Below are 12,932 nucleotides of genomic sequence, written 5' to 3'. Positions count from 1 at the left end.
GAGTCCTGGAGAGGAACCTGAGGACCCCTCTGCTGTGCACCCCGGGAGCCGGCGACCGTCAGCCCAGAGGTACCCTCCGTGAGCCCACAAAGTGCGCGGCCTCGGGAAGCGAGCTCTCCGTGCGCCCCTCACCTCGGGTTTACTTTCCCAGCTGTACCCACCGCTCGCTCACACGCATCCGCTGAGCCGCCCTCCAGCCCGAGCCTGCACTGCACCTCTCTCTCCCTCTCTTGCTCTCCTTAGGACAACGGTGCTGTAGGGGTGCTGGAGGCCAGTTCCTCTAATGCAATAGCCTCTGACAAGTGTTTTAAAAATGACGAACCAGCCCTGGCTGGTTTGGCTCAGTGGATAGAGCCTCGGCCTGGGCACTGAAGGGTCCCTTGATAATGGTCCAGGCCATGTGTCCGGGTTGCACGCCCTCCAGCCCGAGCCTGCACTGCACCTCTCTCTCCCTCTCCTGCTCTCCTTAGGACAACGGTGCTGTAGGGGAGCTGGAGGCCAGTTTCTATAATGCAGTAGCCCCTGACAAATGTTTTAAAAATGACGAACCAGCCCTGGCTGGTTTAGCTCAGTGGATAGAGCCTCGGCCTGCGGACTGAAGGGTCCCTTGATAATGGTCCAGGCCACGTGTCCGGGATCCGTACTCCATCCCTGATGTGCAGAAGGCAGCCAATCAGTTATTCGCTCTCATCATGGATGTTTCCATCTCTCTCTACCTCTCCCTTCCTCTCCGAAATCAATTTTAAAAAAAACATTTTTTTAAAAATGAACCACACAGCAACCGAAACCAGGTCTGGTTGATATAAACAGAAAGGAATTTTTTTTTAACCCTCACTCAAGGATATTTTTTCCATTGATTTTTAGAGAGAGTGAAAGGGAGGGAGGAGTGGGGGAGAGAGAGAGAGAGAGAGAGAACCATAAATGTGAGAGTCACATGGATTGGTTGCTCCAGTACGGGCAGGTTGAACCTGAGACCCTTTGGTCTGTGGGTTGATGCTCTAACCACTGGAAAACACCAGCCAGGGCTTTAAATTAATTCTTTCAACAAACAACTGTGAGCACCTAGTGGCCTAACAGACACTGGAGACACAGTGAACTCCACCTGTGTGGTGCTTCAGGTCTTAGGGAACGGGGTGGAGGTGGGGTGGGGGGATGGGAGGTAGGGAGAGAACTGGCAATAAACAAAGAAGACAATGTCTAAAATTTAAGGGGGAGGGCAGGTTTCTTTATATAGATCTGGGAAGGGGACGTTGGAGTTGAGATGAGAAAGAGGAAGCCTTGGAGATAGTTGAGAGAATGTTCCAGAAAAAGAGAAGCCGGGTAATGCAGAGAGCTGGACAAGAAGGTTGCTGTGAGCAGAGTGAGGAGATGAGATGCGGCTGGGAGGTGGGGCAGGCAGATGGTATAGGATATCCATGGTGCATTTAAAAATATATATATATCTTCATTGATTTCAGAGAGGAAGGGAGAGGGAAAGAGAGATAGAAACATCAGTGATGAGAGAAAAATCATTGATTGGCTGCCTCCTGCACGTCCCCCATTGGGGATCAAACCCTTAACCCAGGCATGTGCCCCTAACCGAAATCGAACCCGGGACCCTTCAGTCCACAGGCTGACGCTCTATCCACTGAGCCAAACCAGCCAGGGCTCCACGGTGCATTTTAATCTCAAGAGAAGGAGTTCTTTTCTTGCTCTGATACACGTTTTAAAAGATTACTCTGGCTTCTGTGAGGAGGATGGACACCAGGGGGCCAAAGGTCAAGGAGAGAGAAGAGTTAGGGAGCTACTGGAGCAGTCAGGTGAGGGGCAATGGTGAGACGGTCCAGGTTATCATCTGGAGGAAGAACTTACAAGATGGGTTGGATGTGAGGAAGTGAGGGGAGGTAAGGGGTGCACTTTACTGAGGTGGGAATACTGAAGAGGACCAGGTCTGGGGGAAGTTGGAGAGTTCCATTTTGGACATGTGAGACTTCAGGTGGCTGTAATTCATCCCAGTGTAGATGTCCAGTTGCAATAGCATATATGACTGAGTCTGGAGTGTGTGTGTGTGTGTGTGTGTGTGTGTGTGGTGGGGGTGGGGGTTAGGGGGCTGGAGATACTCCTTGGGAGTGAAGGGGCTCACCTAAGGAGGGAGGGAGGGAGACAGGAGAAGGCCTTGGGCAGAACCACAGGGAAATCTAACTTCAGAGCTAAAATGCCCGAGGATTAAGGAGTGAGGAGTGAGGAAGGAGGAAACCCAGGAGGGTTGGGTCACCAGGCTTGTCTGCACATCCCACTGAATCGCTGCTATGAGTTCCATCAGCCTTTCTTTCCAGGGTGGAGGGGATGGGGCCCAATTGCAGGACCTTCCACAGGTATTTATTAGAGCAAAGCTCTGTTCTGAGCCTGGGGCAGCAATGGGGACTGAGGACCCCCCGGTGAAAAAGCAGACACAGGGTGGTTTGTAAAGTGGCAGAGCCCTTCCTCTCTCAGACCCTGGGCCCCCTGGAACCCTCTTTTTGAATAAACAACCTCCCGTACCAGCTCACCTTTTTGTTGTATTTGTTTTGGTTTTACATTTTTACCTTCCTACATTAATTAATGTCATTTTGACACATTTCTTCTATCAATAGCTATAAACTTTTTTTAATGCGAATTTGACCGGTGAAAAAGCAGACACAGGGTGGTTTGTAAAGTGGCAGAGCCCTTCCTCTCTCAGACCCTGGGCCCCCTGGAACCCTCTTTTTGAATAAACAACCTCCCGTACCAGCTCACCTTTTTGTTGTATTTGTTTTGGTTTTACATTTTTACCTTCCTACATTAATTAATATCATTTTGACGCATTTCTTCTATCAATAGCTATAAACTTTTTTTAATGAAACATTTGAGTTTAGGTTCTACATGTAAATACTTCCACATGTATCTCCAAAGGTCAGTGTTCTCCTAAATAACCACACTGCAAAATCACAGTCCAGAAATTTAGCATCGATATAATATTATTATCAAGAATACACCCCATATTCAAATTTCCCCTACTGTCTCAATTATCCAGTAATTTTAAAAATATATTTTATTGATTTTTTACAGCGAGGAAGGGAGAGAGATAGAGAGCCAGAAACATCGAAGAGAGAGAAACACCAATCAGCTGCCTCCTGCCCCCCCCCCCACTGGGGATGTACCTGCAACCAAGGTACACGCCCCTGACCGGAATCGAACCCGGGACCCTTCAGTCCGCAGGCCTATGCTCTATCCACTGAGCCAAACCGGTTAGTGCAAGTAAATTTTTCTATCCTTAAAAATTACCCAAATTTGGCCAGTAGGAGTCCCTTCAAGCTGCCTCTCGTGTGCTTTTGACATCAGGAGACATACCCTGATGTGCACATCGATTTTTGTGGCTTCAGCTTGTGCCTGAACTGCTTTGCCTCCTGGCCTGATCTGCCTCTTCCCTGAAGATCCCACTTCCCATGATGCTCCCTCAAGTGGAGAATGCTCGCTCCTGAGCCCCACTTGGGAATGGTCTGTTCACTTCCATATTCGGAGCCACCCCCTACTCCTTTGAGGTTTGTCGTAGGTGGGTTATAAGATGGGCTGGATGGGCTAGACACCCAACACAGCAGTAACTTAAACAACCAGGATAGAAAGTTTATTTCTCTCTTGGAAGAGTCGGGGTTGAACTGGTGGCTCTGCTCTGTGAAGTTCTTGCAAGTCTAAGTTCCTTCTAGGTTGTTCTGCCACCCTTCAGGTGTCGCCCTCATGGGCGAGGTCTAAGATGCCTGGCCGCTGTGTCTACGTCCCAGCCCACAGGAAGGGAAGAAGTGGGGGCCAGGAATGACTTTCCCTATTCCTTTAAGAGTGAGACCCACAAGTTGTGGACATAGCTTCTGCTCACATTATGCTGGCCAGAAGATAGTCACAGGACCATGGGTAACTGCACAGGAAGCTGGGAAGTGTAGCCATGTACCCAGCTAAAAACTGGAGGGGGGTCATGCTGTGAGAGTGAGGGGGAGAGTGGCTGGCGGGGGACAATCAGGAGTCTTTGTCACAGGGCTTATTCATTCAGTTTCTGCTCTGCTTGGATGATGTCTCTCATTAGCTGGTGTGAGCTGGTTCCTGCACACCACTGCCTGCATTCCACTCACACCTGTTCTTTGACATCACTGGGACTCTGTGGGTCTTAAGTCCCCCCCCCCCCCCCCCGATTATTTCAGAGAGGAAGGGAGAGGGGGAGAGGGAGATAGAAACATCAATGATAAGAGAGAATCATTGATCAGCTGCCTCCTGCACGCCCTCTACTGGGGATTGAGCCCACAATTGGGGCATGTGCCCCGACTGGGGATTGAACCATGACCTCCTGGTTCATAGGTCGATGCTCAACCACTGAGCCATGCTGGTCAGGCATAATATATGTAATTTTTTAAAAAATACTCACCAGAGGATATGTTTTCATTGATTCTAGAGAGTAGAGGGGGGGCGAGAGAGAGAGAGGGAGAGAGAGAGAGAGAGAGAGAGAGAGAGAGAGAGAGAGAGAGAAGGAAGAGAGAAAGAGAAAGGAAAACATCGACCCATTGGCCTCCCGTATGTATCCTGACTGGAAATTGAACCTGTGACCCTTCAGTGCATGGGATGATGTTCTAACCAACTGAGCCATACTGGCCATGGACTAATATTTGTCATTTTTAGTAAGTCAATTTACACGAGTAAGGAAGGAGCAATTAAACAAATCTATAAGGAAGTTGTGAGTTAGAGCCCAGTGAAAATTTGATGGGTTTATTTAATTTCAGTTTCTGTTCTTTTACTTTAGTTTTTGTGGATGAGAAGGTTAGGAGCCAATGGCCTAACCTCTCTTTTGCCTTAGTTAATAATATAATGTTTTTTGGCTCTGGCTGATGGTGGTCAGTAGTTAGAGCATTGGCCTGTGTACCAAAGGGTTGAGGGTTCAATTCCCAGCCCAGTCAGGGTGTGTGCAGGAGGCAATCAATCAATGTGTCTCTCTCACACTGATGTTTCTCTCTCTCTTTCTTCCTCTTTGCCCTTCCCTTCCTCCTAACCCTCTCTCTAAAAACAAACAAACAAAAATCAATGAAAAAAAATACCCTCAAGTGAAGATTAACAACAACAAAATAACCACAACATTTTTCGGTTGTTCCACTGTTCTTCCAGGAGCCCTTGGACAGACATGATGCATCTGTGGGAGGTCACAGGAAACGCCCAGTGTTCCACCAAAACAAAGAGCACACGCAAATGGCAGGTGGCCCAAGAGTCGAGAAAAGGAAAATATTTGCCAAGGTGCATCCAAGGTCATTTTCCAAAAAAGGTAAAATCACGAACACATACTAAAGATTTCTTTAAACTCAAAAGTTCCGGAGAGAATCAGGCAGGTGTTACAACAGGTTCAGGAGAGAATCTTAAGGACAGTCCCATTGTAGATCAGGAATAACGAGATGAATGTACAAAGGAGGCGGAACTGATTTCTTCCAAAGGGGGAAAGCAGCATCCATCGAACCTCTACCAGACAGGATCAGCTCTGTATGTCTACAAACAAGGACCTTTTTTTTTTTTTTTGCATTGCTCTTAATTACCTGTAATTTACACCGTTGTAAAATAGCATAGTTTTCTACTAAAGCCCAAATGGAAAGACATGGCCTTTGCTTAAAACGGAAAAGTGGGATTCTAAATGGTCTTAGAGACTTTGGGGCTTGGGGAAGTGTAGCCTGGGAGTAACCCCAAGAAGAAAGGATACCCACTTGTGGGTCTGACTGCTTGGAACGGAGATTGGGCATCTGTGTTTTTCAATAGTTCCATGAGGCACCCCGTTTGAGAACCAATCTGTTAATATAAGTACCATTCAATGTTCCCTCCTAAAGGAGAGCCCAATGCAAGAATAAGCTAAATGCTTAGTTAAGTGTTTTTCTTTAAAAGTAAACATTTCTGTCGGTTGGGGTACCTTCTGTGGCATTTGGGGACAGAGGGTTTACTTTCCCAATGCTGTTTGACTCTGAGGGCTTTCACTGAGCCATCCCTGTCGGGGAGGTGGTCCTTCGGGTGTGTGGATCAAGGGGCAATGCCTGCATATTCCCCACGTGACCTTCTGACTCTCGCTCAGGTGGCAGAGGGGACTTTTGATGCAGTTAAGCCTGCAGCAGGGCAGAACTGGCCAGTAGGTGGCAGTGTAGGCTCAGGCTGGGGCGACTCACACAAAGCCTCGCTTCCTGAGCCTTAGCACTTTCTTGCCCATCTGAGCCTCATCCCTGGGGTGATAGAGAGCAGCAGCTCAGTTCATTATTTCCTGAACTGCGCATGCTTCCTAAGTGACCTTGGGAAGTTACTCAACCTCTCTGTGCCCAAGGGTTTTCATATGCAAAATAGGGGTAACTGTACCCATCATAGGATTAAATAGTGTAAATATGTGTAAGCACTTGAAGCAGTGGCTGGCAGATATTAGTATCATAAAAATATTGGCTGTTTTTATTGTCATTGTTATGATTTATCAGGGACTGTGAATGCCTAAGTGAATAAGACAGGCCCTTAGAGAGCTCACAGTTTAACAAGAGAGGCAGAGAGGTAGATGTTGTGGATTATTGCTAAGAAAAAAGATGTGCTTGGTGTGTAGATGGGACATGGAGGTGGAAGTAACTTGAACACAGCTTCCCAGAGGAAGGAGTGCTTGAGAATAGCTTTGAGGAAAAAATGAGGCAGAGGATCTTGGGGTTGGGGGAGCCAAGTTAGGGAGCAGCACGCTAAACAAAGAGGGCAGCAAAGAGAAGGTAGGCAGGTTTGGGAGCTTCAAGTTCAAATCCTTCCATTTTGGACCATAACACTAGGAGCAAGGGAGAGAGTAAAGGGAAAAGAGACAGAAGAGGTAGGCAGGGGCCAGATCATAAGAAGCCTTGAAAGTCAGCCATACAAACTTGAACTTACTGCTGTGGATCTGCGGTCTCCAAGGAAGTACACGCAACCTCCCTGCCGTGTAGGGGGTAAAATAGAGCTATTTAATTTGTAAATGTTATCTCTTTGTGAATTTCTTTTTCTGTATTTGATTTATAATGGAAGCAATATATTGGTAATGGGTACACAGATACAATTTATAAAGGAATATTGTGTGTTGGTGTCCATAGTAGGTTTGTGACTACAGGCCATGCAGTGCCACCAGGGATGACTTTTAACCAGAAAAGCACCTCAGTCAGATTCATTATGGAAATAACATCTGAGGATGTTTGGAAGGAGAGCTGGTCCAAGCCAAGGCCTTGGCATTAGGAATGAAGAGGAAAAGGATTTGAGCAATCTTAAGGAAATATCCTAATATATAAAAAGCCAGGGACCTGCACGATCTAAACGACCGAATGGACGACTGAACAAGCAGGCTGTGTGGGGCGACCAGGCCGGCTGGGGGGTTAGTGAGGGACGACCAAATGACTGGACAGCAGACTGTGTGGGGTGACCAGGCCAGCAAGGGGGGCAGTTGGGGGTGACCAGGCCAGCAGGGGGAGCAGTTAGGGGCAATCAGGCCAGCAAGCAGAGGTGGTTAGGGGTGATCAGGCTGGCAGGGGAGGTAGTTAGGGGCAACCAGGCAGGCAGGCAGGTGATCAGTTAGGAGCCAGCGATCCCGGATTGTGAGAGGGATATCCGACTGCCGGTTTAGGCCCGATCCTGAGGGGTCCCAGATTGGAGAGGGTGCAGACTGGGCTGAGGAGACACCCTCCTCCCCCTGCATGAATTTCATGCACTGGGCCTCTAGTAGTTCCATAAACAAGAAGGAGCAAGTGATCAGTAAGTAGTGCCAAGTGGGCAAGAGCATGGTTACTAAATATCAAATGCTCAAGGAAAGACAAATACTCAAAGAATGGCTGGTACTCAATGAAGGTCAGGTATTTATAGTTGTAAACATTATTTTGTTAGAAAGATAAGTAAATTCAACAGAGTGTTCGTTGTATTTGAGTAGCGTTAGTGAACTTGGCTGGATCATGGAGTTCCTAGGAAGAAATCAGATTTCACTCTTGGGTGAGAAGAGTAGGAGACGGGGCCATTGCTAGGAGGAAGGGAGGCTATTTTTCTAGAAGAGATGAAAGCGCTCCAGCAGACGGGGATCTAGTAAGGGGATGAAAAGTAGAAACAGCTTCTCCAGTATGGATCCCCAGGGCTTGCTCTCTGGGAAGCATCTCCCTGCTACTCTCCTCACCAGAGAAACCCCTTCTCTTGTCAAAGCACTCATTCACTAGTAAAAGAGTTACAAAGATGAGTCAGAGAAATGTAAAATGAGTCTGTGTCAAAGATTGTTTAGCTCATTATGACAGAACCGTGGTGAAAGAAAACTGGTTCACATGTAAGTGAAATCATATGGTACTTGTCTTTCCCTGACTGGCTTATTTCACTTGGCATAATGCTGTCCAGGTCCATCCATGCTGTTGCAAAAGGTAAGAGCATCTTCTTTTTCATGGCCATGTAGTATTCCATTGTGTAAATGTACTACAGCTTTTTTATCCACTCATCTACTGATGGGCACTTGGGCTGCTTCCAGATCTTGCTATTGTAAATAATGCTGCAATGAACAACATAGGGGTGCATATATTCTTTTGAATCAGTGTTTCAGGTTTCTTCCGATATATTCCCAGAAGTGAAATCTCTGGGTCATAAGGCAGTTCCATTTTTAATTTTTGAAGTAGCTTCATACTGTTTTCCACAGTGGCTGCACCAACTGCATTCCCACCTGCAGTGCACGAGGGTTCCCTTTTCTCCACATTCTTGACAACACTTCTTTGTTGATTTATTGATGGTAGCCATTCTGAACACATAATATAATATACAGATGATGTATTATAGAATTGGACACCTGAAATCTATATAATTTTAGTAACCAATGTCACTCCAATTAATTCAATTAAATAAATAAATAATAAATAAATGAACTCTTATATATAAAAAAAATAAGAAAGAAAGATAAAAAGAAAGGAAATTGGTTTAGAGGCATATGAGAAAGACCAAAGTATTTCTGGCCAATGAAAGAATGTTGAAAGAAGATTACCAAGTCAGTTCTAAAACTGGCTTAATTCTTGCAGGTAGGGTGACCAGTCGCCCACAATAGTCCTGGTTTTAGCCTTAAAAGTCCTATGTCCTAGGTAACCTCTCAGTCCTGGGCAAATGGGAACAGTTCTGGTCATCAAACCTACAAGCAATAAACTATAAACTCTGAAGTTTCTATTTCTACTAGATAAGAAATCTTTTTCATCTTTACAAAAAGCATTTGCAGTTGACCAATCTAAAAGAGCATCCAACTTTTCAGAGCCTGAACTCGATTAATAAGTCAAACAAAGACACACTATTTCTAGAGAATCAATAATATTTGGGGGTTGGGGGCCGTTAGTCAATACTCCATATGACCTTGAAGACCTGCAATGATCTTTTGCCTTATTTCCAAGTGTTGAATAATTCTCTTTAATACTCTGTAAAAGCAAAACAAAACAACAAAACACACAAAAAACCCCAATACCGCTTCTACACCTCACCCACAGCACCCATTTCTCTAGAGGAAAGAGAAGTTGTCAAGGGCAGGTCCAGTCCTCAGAGCCTTGGGGGGACTCTTCATGGTGTAAGCCAGGGGTCCTCAAACTTTTTAAACAGGGGGCCAGTTCACTGTCCCTCAGACCGTTGGAGGACCAGACTATAGTTTTAAAAAAAAACTATGAACAAATTCCTATGCACACTGCACATATCTTATTTTGAAGTAAAAAAAAACAAAACGGGAACAAATACAATATTTGTATTTGCATGTGGCCCGCGGACCGTAGTTTGAGGACCCCTGGTGTAAGCTGTCCACTTGCATAATTAAGAATTATGTGTCTGACATTATGCACCATTTCCAAAGGTTGCAAAGCTTTAGAGCCCAGGAAGTTTAGAGTTCAGGCCCAAGGGACTGGGCCCACACAGATAATTCAGATAATTTCCTTATCTTAAAATCCCCAATTATATCTGCAGAGCCACCCTTTGCCATGTAAGGTAACGTATTCACAAGTTCCAGGGAGTAGGATGTGGATATCTTTGGGGCGGGGGGCAGTATTCTGTTTACTACACTGTGGGTCTGAAGTTCAGGAGTGGGTGGGCTGGCTGGTTAGGGGGTCTCCCCCAAGGTTGCAGCCAAGAGTTTGGCAGAGACTGCAGTCTGCTAGGCTTTAATGGGGCTGGAGGATGTATCTGCTCCAAAGGCCATTCACGCATATGGTGGGCAAGTTGTCAAGAGGTCTTACTTTCTCTTCACGGGCAGCTCTCCACACAGCTGTTTGGTGTACTTACAACATGGCAGCTGGCTTTTCCCAGAGCAAGAGATCCAAGAGTCCAAGTTGGAAGTTGCAATGCCTTTTTTGACCTTTGCTTTGGAGGTCACATGGTATCATCGCAGTATTCTATTGCTTGCACAAATAGGCCCTTATTAAGGACCATGCAGAGGCTTGAATACAGATGGCAAGGATCATTGGGCCATCTAGGAGACTGGTTATCCCAAATGGTTATTCTCACTCATCTTTTGATGTGTGGTATCCTTAAGAATTTCTCCAGATTGTGGAGACTTTTGCACAGCAATCTCTGGTTTTAGAAAAAGTCTATAAAAGCATCCTATAGAATAAAAGGCTAATATGCAAATTGACCGATGGCAGAACGACCAGTTACTATGATGCGCATTGACCACCAAAGAGCAGACACTCATGGCAGGAGCTGCCTGCTGGTGGTCAGTGTGCTCCCACAGGGGGAGCACCACTCAGCCATATAAGCCCTGAGTCGGGCTCACGGCTGGCGAGCTCAGCGGCAGTGGCAGGAGCCTCTCCCACCTCCGAGGCAGTGCTAAGGATGTCCGACTGCTGGCTTAGGCCTGCTCCCCACAGGTCTAAGATGTCAGTTGGACATCCCCCAAGGGCTCCCGGACTGCGAGAGGGCGCAGGCCGGGCTGAGGGACCCCCCACCCCAGAATGCATGAATTTTGTGCACCGGACCTCTAGTGTCCTTATAAAAAGGGGACATTTGGCCCAGCTGGTGTGGCTCAGTAGATTGAGCATCACCCCATGGACCAAGAACCAGTTCAACTCCCGGTCAGGACACATGCCCAGGTTGCGGGCTCCAAACCTAGTAGGGAGCATGGGCCCATGCACTTGCCTCACACTGTTGTCCTCAGTATGTCCTGTGCTGTTCTCAGCCCCATGTTGACCAGTACCAGGTGTGGGGTGATTCCCAACTCAGGTTTCACAATGTTCCAGTGAGGGTGGTTACGAATAGGAGGTGGCCTTGGATCAGAGAGAGTGGCGTTCTGACGACAAGAGCCAGATCCAGTAAAACCTAAACACAGATGAAGCGTGCCGCTCACTACCTTCGAACCTCTCCATGCCACATTGTTTCCCTCTTTGGGTCACATGTTGCCCCCAGCGGGCCACAGTCTCTCCCCCCATATCACCTATCCCCAAAATCTGCTCAAAGTACACTTTTCCACAGAGGGACAAATGATCTGTGCCTCATAACATTACCCTTCCCCACCATGGAAGCTTCCCGGGACCTGCTGTTGTACGGTTAAGACAGTGCCTGGCATGTAGTAAGTGCTCAGGAAACACATGTTGAATAGAGGAATAAACTTCTTCATCTTTTAAAGTTATTGCTATTATTTTGGATTATTAGCAGTACTTACTTATAGTAGTACTATAAGTACTAAGTTATTGCTATTATTTTGGATTATTAGCAGTACTTATAGTAGAACTATTTGAAAATAGAGAAAAGTGTAGAGAAGAAACAAAAATCACCCATAAACCTACCATTCCTTATTCCAAATAATGTTAACGCTTTATTTTTTTCCAGTAATGTTGACATCCGATCCTATATACTTGCTATTGTGAAAGTGCTTTAAAATAGTATAAGATGGGCCCTAGCTGGTTTGGCTCAGTGAATAGAGTGTCAGCCTGCAGACTGAAGGGTCCCAAGTTTGATTACAGTCAAAGGTACGGACCTTGGTTGCAGGCTCCTCCCCTGCCTGGGGCCCTGGTTGAGTGTGAGCAGGAGGCAACCAATCGATGTTTCTCTCATATCGATATTTCTCTCTGTCTTGCCCTCTCTCTTCCACTCTCTCTAAAAATCAGTGGGAAAACATCTTCAGCTGAGGGTTAAAAAAAATAGTATAAGGTGGTATTAAAGATAATAAGTTATAATTTCCTAAAAATGGTCTCTTGGTCCCAAATATTCTCTCCTGCATCCATTCCTGTGCCCAGGGGCCATCTTCTTTTGTTTACAATCTTGACAGAGGGGATAGGATTATCTTAGGATATGATGACATTTGCAAGAACTAATTAATTTTTAAAAGTAAGCCCATATTTGCCAGTTCCTCTGTGCTGGGGCTGGGGGAGAGGGAGGCTGTAGGGAGATGGAGGGTAATGGGTAGTGTCACAAAATCAAATAAACAACCACAACATGTATGTTGCAACTCCAAAAAGGTTGGGAATGATCGTTTCCCAACAACAATGGTCCTGTGACTCTATATGTGAAGGACAACCCTTCTAACAAGCCAGCCCCAGGGACCCTGCACCTTCTGTGCTGGGCCTCTTCAGACTACAGTTCTCTCAAAAGCTCTCTCTTTTGCGTTGATGGCTTGTTTAAAACCCAAAATCTAACTTAAAACTTGGTTTTAGGTCTCATAGCAGTGCTATTGTGAGAACAGTAGGACTAGGAGAGAAACTTTGGTATTTGTAGGAACTCGAAACGGGCCCAGTTTGCTCAGGATCAGCCACACATCGTCAACAGACTAAGACTGGAACCCAAATTCCATGACCTCTTTTTATTTTGTCACACCAGTACTGCTGTTTGCTCCTTGTTAGGGCTTGAATTACGCCGCCGGGTGAGGATGTGGAGAAACAGGAATCTCATTCATCAATGGTGGTGAAAGGAGTTTTAGCAGAAAAATAGGCAGGTTTAGGGAGATTTAGTAAAAAAGA

This window comes from Myotis brandtii, unplaced genomic scaffold (assembly GCF_000412655.1).
Source record: "Myotis brandtii unplaced genomic scaffold, ASM41265v1 scaffold670, whole genome shotgun sequence".
In the NCBI taxonomy this organism is placed as follows: domain Eukaryota; kingdom Metazoa; phylum Chordata; class Mammalia; order Chiroptera; family Vespertilionidae; genus Myotis; species Myotis brandtii.
The sequence above is the reverse complement of the archived record's forward strand: the minus strand, read 5'-3'. Positions refer to the sequence as shown.